General features: G+C 45.0%; 1 pseudogene; it reads right to left on the reverse strand.

Annotated features, from left to right (window-relative positions):
• Positions 1-253: 253 nt before the first annotated feature.
• LOC147004826 (igE-binding protein pseudogene) lies at positions 254-1,439 on the reverse strand (annotated as a pseudogene).
• Positions 1,440-9,953: the final 8,514 nt, after the last annotated feature.

Consider the following 9,953-nt stretch of genomic DNA (forward strand, 5'->3'; position numbering starts at 1 on the left):
ACAGGCTCCTCTCTGGCGTTATCAGGGAGGAGCAATAGCTGGGCAATCCTGTCCCCTTTGTTAATAGAGAAGACTCCCCGAGGGCTGGAACATAGGACTTGAATCTCAGGAGAGTGTTGGCGATCCACCACTCCTGGGTGTACCACCAAGCCTTGTAAGGTGAGCGAACCTCGACCAAGAATAAGGCCCATGGTCCCCGGGGGCAAAGATAATACAGACTCCACCGGGACTGGTTGAATGTTCATTTGGGGCATTAGTAGGAAGTCGGTGGCGGCACGCAGGTCCACCCTTGAGGGTCTTCCTGGGCCTCCTCTCTGGTTGCTTCCTGGGTCCTGACAAATCGGTTCCCATATCTTTGGGGGCCCTGGGACCGGGGGCCCGGTTTCCCGTTTTTTGTTACACAAGGAAACTCTTTAGTATCATTAGCCTCCTGTGGTGCAAGTAGCCTGCCATTGATATCTCTGACAGACCGACATTGATCTGCCCTATGATAACCCTTACCGCACTTGGTGTATAGGGTAAGGACCCTCCTCTCACGAGGAGGGGCCCTGCAGTCTCTTTTGAGATGGCCAGGCTTGCCACAATTATAACATGTTTTATGTCCCTTTTGTCTTGTTGCTTGCTTTTGCGACTGAAGAATTGCAGCCGCCAGGCCTGCATTAGTAAGGGGTCCCCCCAACTCACGACAAACTCTAAGCCAATCCTGTAAGCCTTTGCTCTTTCTAGGGGCGATAGCTGCTCGGCACTCCTGTGTGGCTTATTCAAAAATTAACTGTTCTATTAAGGGTTTTGCGGCCTCAGAGTCCCCAAAAATTCTCTCAGCCGCTTCTGTCATTCTTGCCACAAAATTTGAGAAGGGCTCTTGGGGGCCCTGAATAATTTTTGATAATTGTTGATTGGCCTCACCCTTGTTTGATAGAGCTTTCCATGCCCTAATAGCAGAATGTGCAACTTGCGCATAAGCTCCCCATGCATAGTTGTTTTGATCAGCCGCATACAGGCCCTGCCCTGTTAACAGGTCGAAGGTCCAATCGCGTTGTTCTGGGGTGAGTGCTGCCGCATTAAACCTAGCTAGATTTTGGGCTGCCTCATGCCATAGGGCTTTCCATTCCATATACTGTCCCATGGTTGGTAAAACAGCTTTGGTAATCATCTGCCAATCTGAAGGAGTGAGCGGATTTATGGCCAATCTATCTAGTTGCATCAATGTAAAGCTCCCCGTCACCCCATATTTCCTTACCGACTCCGCAAGTTCCTTAATTTGATTATATTCTATGGGTGCATAAACCCTACCTCCTTCCCCATTATCGAAAACGGGGAAGGCTTGTGTCACTTTATGGCGGGTTTTTTCAGAAAGAAGTGAAGAAGATGCGGGTCGTGCCCCATAAGGGGGTGGGGCAGTAGGGGTAAGCTGCATGCGTTGTTGGAGTGGGGGCTGTTTTTTATTTTTATACCTTGGGATCCTTTCATCAGGGTTGATACCTCTCTTCTTCATATCTAGCTGCAGCTTCCTCTAAGTCCTCTTCCTCAGAGGAGTCAAGTTCGTCGCTCGAACTTGAGCTAATTTTCAGTTCTTGAAGTTCCCTTACTGGGTAGATACTCTCCCCTTTTTTCTTATCATTATTAGAAGGGTGATCCAACCTTATAGGTTGATCAGGCTTCTCTCCCCCTTTTTTACCTTTTCCGGGGGGTCCCTTTTCTCTTTTCTTGGATATCCCTTTTGTATGTGCTCGAGCACCCAACCTCTCACTCCGCTCGGTTTCTGACATGCTATCTTGGACTGATTCTAACGTGTGCTGGCCTTCCTGTCTTACTGGACCGCAGGTTTCATCCTCTAGACAGTTGTTAACCATCTTCCAAATGGCCTTGGTCCCAGGGCGAAGATCGTCCTCTAACAGTTTTCTATCTAGATCTTTTCCCAATTTTTTCCACGAGGCGCGGGAAAGTGATCCGGAGCAGGCGTACCATGGCGCCACACGGTCAACTTCCTTCACAAAATTTTTAAGTGTGCGGGGTGCAATCTTAATGTCCCTTTGTTTAAGAAGGTTATCAAGGGCTTGAACCACAGATTGGGACGAACCCATTGTAGATGGTGCCTGCGGTTTATCTACACCCGACTTACATAGCACGGCAGATTTCTACCTCCTCGCGGCTTATCTACGTCCTTCTGACAGGAGATCTGACAGGAGATTTGACAGGAGATTTGACAGGAGATCAACGGCCGAAATGTCAATGGTCGCAGGGCCGCTTATATACGTAGGACTTATCCGCAACCCTCAACAATACAACACCAGGAAGAAAAGGAAGAAGACTCCGATCACTAACACTGCCGCCTCGGGCAAACCCTCCCAAGGTGGAGACAGTTGAAGACCAAGATTAGAAAAAAATCCGACACACCTCTCCGGGCGGAGTCCACTGCAGTTCTGAATCCACCTCAACGCTGAGGGGTCTCCGGTGGTGCGAACGATGTCTCGAAGTCCCGGGTTTTCGGCACCACTTCTTGCGCGCGTCCGACTTGACCAGCAAGAACGACACGGCACACAAGTAGGATCCTTCTGCAGCCAAGCTTTAATGCATCTTGAGAGGGAGAGCATAAGCTTACACACGGATGCGAAGACTCTGAGGAACCCAGCCCTGTGCCTTATATAGAATTTTTGTCCCGCCTCTGACGTGGCGCATCCTCACAGGGCCATTTCCAAACGGACAAGATAACGTACTTAACGGATGTATGTCCTCGTGGACAGGGACTATCCAGAGACATGTGCAGTAAGCCTTTTTACTTGTTCAAACACCCAGCTCATGTGCCATCTTGTAATGGCGAATGTGGGAGCGGCTTTCCACAGGTTCACATGGTGAAAATGGCAGGCAGCGGTGCCCCTCTCCCGCTGGTCTTTGTGTGAGGGCCAAGCCATTTCTCAGGGAAAGGAGGTTAATTCCCCTTATGACTGGGATTTAAAGACACAGCGGGAGGTGGTGTCCCTAAGAGTTCTGGCTTAGAGCAAGGAGGGAAAGGGAAGTGCAGACCACTGTGCAAAGTGGGCAGGGCTGCAAGGCAGTGGGATTCTTACCATGGATGCTGGGCTCTGTGCACACTGCTGCGTCCACTGAGGTGCCCCATCAGGCACACCAGACACTGGTGGCTGGTGGCTCTTTATCTGAGTCTCAGCCCAATTGATAAGTTAATTAACATCAGATAATATTAATTTATATATTTTGAGCGGATAAACCAAACAGCAGACCAGGCCAAGGTGGTTCCAAGTGGGAGAGATTTATTGTGCAGGGATAGTGGGGCAAAAAAATCGGTTAGAAGGTCAAAGAAGAGGGAAAAGAGAAAAAGAGGGTGGAGAGAAGAAAGAGAAGAGAGAGTGAGGAGGGGGTGATCCCCTTATTCATATGGAAAATGACACACTAGTGAGGGTGGGAACTGAGCCAAGTGGATTATGGGATTGAGGGTTGTTGTCTGGCAACGTAGGTCAAGGGTCACATAGTTAGGCAGGAGCTTGGAGAGTCCTGGTGCTAACATTTACAGCTTTCAGAATGCTCCAGACTGATTTCTAGAATGACTCCACCAGTTTGAAATCCCAATAAGATGTTGGGATTCCCTTTACTCGACATCCCCCACTCCAGACCTCCATTGTTGGTTGTTTTGGTTATCTTTGCCATTTTAACAGTACTCAGACAGATGGAATCTTTATCCTGTCCAACTAACTATATTAGTACAGAGGAGGTCTGTTATTGGACAGGGAAAAGGGGTCAGAGCTAGGAGTTATGGAGAGGAGGAGAGTCCTAGAGGGTAGGGAGGAGAAACAAGATGGCTTTGTATGTGTACCTGCGTGGCATTTACTAGCCACAAGTGGCTATTATTTCACAAGTTTAGAAATATTGGGATAAAGGTTTTATCATTATCAATTGTCTCTGAAATTATTGTATTGTACCTTATAAATTGTGATATTATTGATACATAAATCTGATTGGTTAATTAAGCTTTAAGAGTCGTGATTCTACAAGGCTACTGGGTGTTGTGAGATGCAATCTTGAGGTTGGCGGTGCCATTTAGTTACTGGAATGTGAGATTGTGACTAGAGAGATTATAGCAGAGAGGGAACTAGTGGCTCAAGGGGCACATGAGCCAGATGCTGCAGAGGCAAGCCCGAGAGAGTTGGCAGGCCTGCAGGAGCACAGAAGTGTGGTCCAGCACCACGGAGAGTTGACAGGTTTATTTTTAAAAAATATTTCCCACAACAGTTTTGATATATAATTTCCTAATTACTGGGGACAATGAACTAGGGACAATGAACATTTTTTTGAGTTATTCACAGACGTATTTTCATCACTTGATATCTCTGTTCCAGACTCATTTTTTTATTATTGAGTTTAGAATTACTATATTTGTCTCTTACACTTTATGTGTTTGAATAGCAGGTCTCATTTCAACAACAAACTAGGCCAAGACAATTCCACATGGAAGAGGGTTTTTTATTTCTTTGTTTTATTTTGTTTTGTTTTGTTTTGTTTTGTTTTGTTTTTCAAGACAGGGTCTCTCTGTTGAACTTGGCTACTTGGCTGTGCCAGAGGGATCTGTACACCAGGCTTGGCTTGAACTCAGAAATCTGCCTGCATCTACCTCCCAAGTGGTGGGATTAAAGTCATGTGCCAGAACCTCTGGCAGTCTGGAAGAGGTTTTATTGAGAGGGAAAGACAAGGTGGTAGCAGAGAAGAGGGGAAAGGAAAGAGAGGAGGGGTGTTTCCCTTATTTATATGGTAAGTGATCTAATGCAGGTAAAGGTGGGAGGTGAGTCAAGTGTATTCTGGGAACATGGTAGCTTTCATCTTGGCAACAGTTTGTTGCTCTGTCACCTATGTGATGTCATAGGTTTGGGAGGTCCTGATGCCAAAATAACTCCCTTCTTGTTATTATAAAGAAAAGGAAAGAAAAAGGGAAAGGCAATGATGAAAAGGGAAATGAGGGCATCATGCCTCTTAAGCTGCTTCCTGCTGTCTATGAGCATTGCTCATTTTGGGGTGTAGCTGACTTTCACCATCTAGATTCTCTTGGTAAACATTCACATTAGGTTCCTCTGTGGACAGCAGCTCTTCTGTGGGCAGTGGCTGGTAATCCTCTAACAGGAACTGATTAATAGTTTGGCTAGAAACTTTCTGTATTTGTTGTTGAAGAAATGTGGAAACAAGATGAATGAGGCAGGGAGAAAATAATAATGCCAAGAAGATAACTAGGAATGGTGTTATGAAAGGGAGTATCCACTTCCATATAGGATTTTCAAAAATCCTGGAACTGGAGGTCTCATGGTCTCTGAAGTTCTTGATGTCATACTGTAGCTCCTGGATTTTATTTATCACTATCCAGGACTGGTTGACATAGAAACAGGATTCTTCTTGGAGTGTAGCCACCTGCTCCCACACTAACTGGCTTCCTGAGTGGGAGGCCGGAGCTGTATGGGAGAGAACAGTGAGAGAAGTAATGGAGAACCAGTCATATTTTCTAATCAAGGCCCAAAGTTTAGTAAGAGTCTATGCTTATAAAGGGGGGAGGGGAGGACCATCCCCTGCCAATCCATTCTTGATGCAGTTTAAAGCCTGTAGGCTATCTGTTGGACAGAACTGGTTTGGCAAGTAGGTGTAAATTACTAGATTGTTTGCTGTCTCTGGAATATCTCAAGGGCCTCTCAGCAGGTAGCAGTGTCTTGGAGAAGAGCAGGCAGGTGACAGAATAGAGCCATCTAGGTAAGAATGCTCCACCCAGGTGTTCTCATTCTCAGTGCAGAGAAGTCTGAATCAGCCTGCCTCAAGCTTGGGGGAGGCTACAGTGGAAGAACTGGCAAAGACCACCTTCTTTAGCTTCAGAATATCTAGCCTCCCATAGATTCTGGAGCACCAGAACTACCAAAGAATCTATCTGTTTCCGGATACTAAGCACATTTTCAGACATTTTTTGTGGATAGCTTTTTAACTGGGAAGTGAATGTATTATATTGGGTCATGGAAGTCATTATCCCTGCAATTCCAGTACCAGCACCTAATGGCTTTTCTCAGAGTAACCAAGAGTGAAACGACTTGACCTGCCCTCTTATGTTGACCAGCTGTCATATATTCAACTGGGATTGGCAGGGGCTCCTTTCCCTGGATTACGCCCTGTTCAGGGGAAAGGAGTACCAATGTGCAAAGTCCTGACCAGCTGATGGGTAGGCAATGATATGCCTGAGTTCCACAAAGAATTGACATGTTCATGACTACATGGCATTGTGGCAGGGATGATATATTGAGGGATATGGTTTTATTGAAGTCTAAGGAACTTAGTGTTCCTACAGGACATGTCCCAGAGGTCTTAAAACAGTTTGCCATGCCAAAGAGAGTGATAGAGGTAAGGTATGGAGTCACAGCAACATTGGAGTCAAGGCAGCTGACAAAGGCTGAGGTAAACTTACTTCGAAGAATCATCAGAGATGCTGTAAGTGACAATTGTGAGTTAACTCCAGGGGGTACACATAACCAATAGTCTTTAAAGTGTTGAGGCTGGTGACATTAAGGTGTTGGTATGCTGAGGTCAAGTTTGAAGCAAAAGGCAAAATGACAACTTTTGCCCTACTTTCCAATACCTAGGGGTTGTGCAATTGAGACATATTTTCTTTGGATATGTATGGTACTTACTAGGGAACTGGGTTGATTTTTACTGTAGAGCTTACCAACACCTCCTACCTCCCACCTGGAATCCCATGAGTCTTATATGTAGAAAAAGATTGTCTTGTGGTGTTGATAGAAGAAATGATTGGTTCCTGATCCTAACATATGTATCTGTCAAGAACAATATGGGCAGCCCCCGTATTCATCTGGCAGTGTTCTACAATAATCTTTGTCTGGTCAAAGAGAAAGCAAGTATACAGATCATAATATTTAGATGGGATAACAGATACAGGGATGATAGCAATTTGGAACATTTCTTGGCATCCAGCTATGGAGCAGTTTCCTGACCCTATTTGGAAACAATGTTTGTTTTCTGTGGGGATTTCTTAGACTTTGACCCTCCAGATGTCACAGCTACCCTGGATGGAAATGAACATCAGGGGGAGGATAAGAAACCCATGTCTCATCCAGTGAGGTCAAGCTTGACTGCCAGAGGTGAGTCTCATTTTCTGGGACTGGGGGCATGATGAGTGGTCTCGATGTCCTCTGGAATTTAATAGAGCATGGTCCTGTTAGGATGAATGTATATGAAGAAGGTTCATTTCTAAGTGGAGGAATGAAAGGTTTGAGGTGAGACAAATGGATCCAATGAGAGAGTCCCTTGGGTTTAGCAGCTGTAGGGGTAACAAGGATTACCTTAAAAGGCCCTGCCATTTTGGAGAGAGATGTGATGCCAATGATCTGTAGAGGATAGAAGGACTTGGTCTTCAGTGTTGACAAGAAGTGGACAGGAGACAGTGTATGGCCACAGTAGATGGTGGTCAGCAAAGTTCCATAGGAGAGAGCAGAGATGGCAAAGTATGGGGTGAATAGATGGTCTGGGAGTGGAGAACATTTAGGTGAAAGACCAGGAATTAGGAAAGGATGTCCATACATGAGTTCAAAGGGTAAGATGGGGAGAAGTCACTTGTGGAGAGCTCATATCTTAAAAAGAGCCAGTGGTTGGAGTTTTACCCATTAAAGGTGAAGTTCTTGTGACAGCTTAACAGAAGTGTATTTTTTAAAGAGCAGTTAGTTCTTTATACCTTACCTGAAGATTGAGGGTAGTAGGAAATATGAAAATGCCAAGGGATGTCTAGGGACTTAGATATGATTTGAGAAACTTGGTAAGTAAATTCAGGACCATTGTTTGATTAGAGAGAGGCTGAGACACCAAACTGGGGATGGTCTCTCAGAGGAGGAGGATATCAGAGACTCTCTGAGCACTTTTGTCATAGAACTAGAAAAATTAAACCTCTGATTCAGTACAGCCCTTATCAGCCTGTTCTAATTTTTTTATATTGTTGGCACAGCATAAGATCCTGTTCAGCACTGACCAGCTGTCAGTTGAAAGCCATTATCTTGTTAAGAGTAAATAAAAGAAGCAAAACTAATAAGGGACCCATGAGGGTAGATAGTAAAGTCATCATCCATGGGATTTTGTGAACCAATCTTCAAACCATCCTTCATTAGCTTCTCACTCTCCTTTTCATTTTTCTAACCTTTCTCTGAGTTTGGCCACTGACTCTCTCTAATTGCCCCTGAATGGTCAATATAGAAGCAACATTCTTCCTTTAGGGCTAGGTACTGTTGTCTCAAAACTAAATTCTGCACAGTACTAAGTCTTGCTCTAATAAAGGCGACTAGCCTATCTAACACACATGGACCTATAATTAAAAAGCAGAAGCCAAATCAAAAGGAGGCCCATAAGGGTAGAAAGTAGGGTGGTCAAGAATACAAGATAAGGTCCTTTCCACCGAGTCTCAAGGTTTTCTGCATAGAGACATCTAACATAGACAGAATCTCTAACTTGGAAGGGTTGTGGGGCTTGTAGGTCTCCTTCTCATGAGTAGGCCTCTTGGAGCTATTTCCATGCTTGCTGTCTCACCCACTTGAGTGCCTTGAGCCTAGAGAACAAAGCCTGGGGATACAGCAAATCACCACTATGTACAGAGGCTCTTTTTACCAGTGGAGGGGATTCCCCATGGAGTAATCCATAGGGGGGTCAGTCCAAACTGTCCAGGGGTGTTTATTTTTTTAATATTTTTATTGGGTATTTCATTTACATTTCTAATGATATTCAAGAGTCCCCCACATGCTCTCCCACCCACTTCCACACCCACTCACTCCCACTTCTTGGCCCTGATGTTCCCCTATACTGAAGCATATAAAGTTTGGGCCTCTCTACAACCAATGGGCCTCTCTTTCCACTGATGGCCGACTAGGCCATCTTCTGACTCATATGCAGTTAGAGACATGAGCTCAGGCCGGGGGGTACTGGTTAGTTCATATTGTTGTTCCACCTATAAGATTGCAGACCCCTTTAGCTCCTTGGGTACTTTCTCTAGCTCCTCCATTGGGAGCCCTGTGTTCCATCCAAAAGCTGACTGTGAGCATCCACTTCTGTGTTTGCTAGGCCCCTGCATAGTCTCACAAGGGAAAGCTATATCTGGGCCCTTTCAGAAAACTCTTGCTAGAGTATGCAATGGTGTCAGCATTTAGAAGCTGATTATGGGATGGTTCCCGGATATGGCAGTCTCTAGATGGTCCATCCTTTTGTCTCAGCTCCAAACATTGTTTCTGTAACTCCTTCCATGGGTGTTTTGTTCCCAATTCTAAGAAGGACAAAGTGTCTCCACTTTGTTCTTTGTTCTTCTTGAGTTTCATGCGTTTAGCCAATTGTATCTTATATAATGGGTATTCTAGTTTCTGGGCTAATATCCACTTATCAGTAAGTACATATTGTGTGAGTTCTTTTGTGATTGGGTTACCTCACTCAGGATGATGTCCTCCAGGTCCATCCATTTCCTAGGATTTTCATTAATTCATTCTTTTTAATAGCTGAGTTGTACTCCATTGTGTAAATGTACCACATTTTCTGTATCCATTACTCTGTTCAGGGGCAACTGGGTTCTTTCCAGCGCTGGCTATTAAAAATAATGCTGCAATGAACATAGTGGAGCATGTGTCCTTCTTACCATTTGGGACATCTTCTGGATATATGCCCAGGAGAGGTATCGCGGGATCCTCCTGTAGTACTATGTTCAGTTTTCTGAGGAACTGCCAGCCTGATTTCAAGAGTGTTTGTACAAGCTTGCAAATCGACCAACAATGGAGGGATGTTCCTCTTTCTCCACATCCTTGCCAGCATCTGCTGTCACCTGAATTTTTGATATTAGCCATTCTGACTGGTGTGAGGTGGAATCTCAGGGTTGTTTTGATTTGCATTTCCCTGATGATTAAGGATGGTGAACATTTTTTCAGGTGCTTCTCAGC

This window comes from Mus caroli, unplaced genomic scaffold (assembly GCF_978045245.1).
Source record: "Mus caroli unplaced genomic scaffold, Mus_caroli_1 scaffold_5, whole genome shotgun sequence".
NCBI classification, from domain to species: Eukaryota; Metazoa; Chordata; class Mammalia; order Rodentia; family Muridae; genus Mus; species Mus caroli.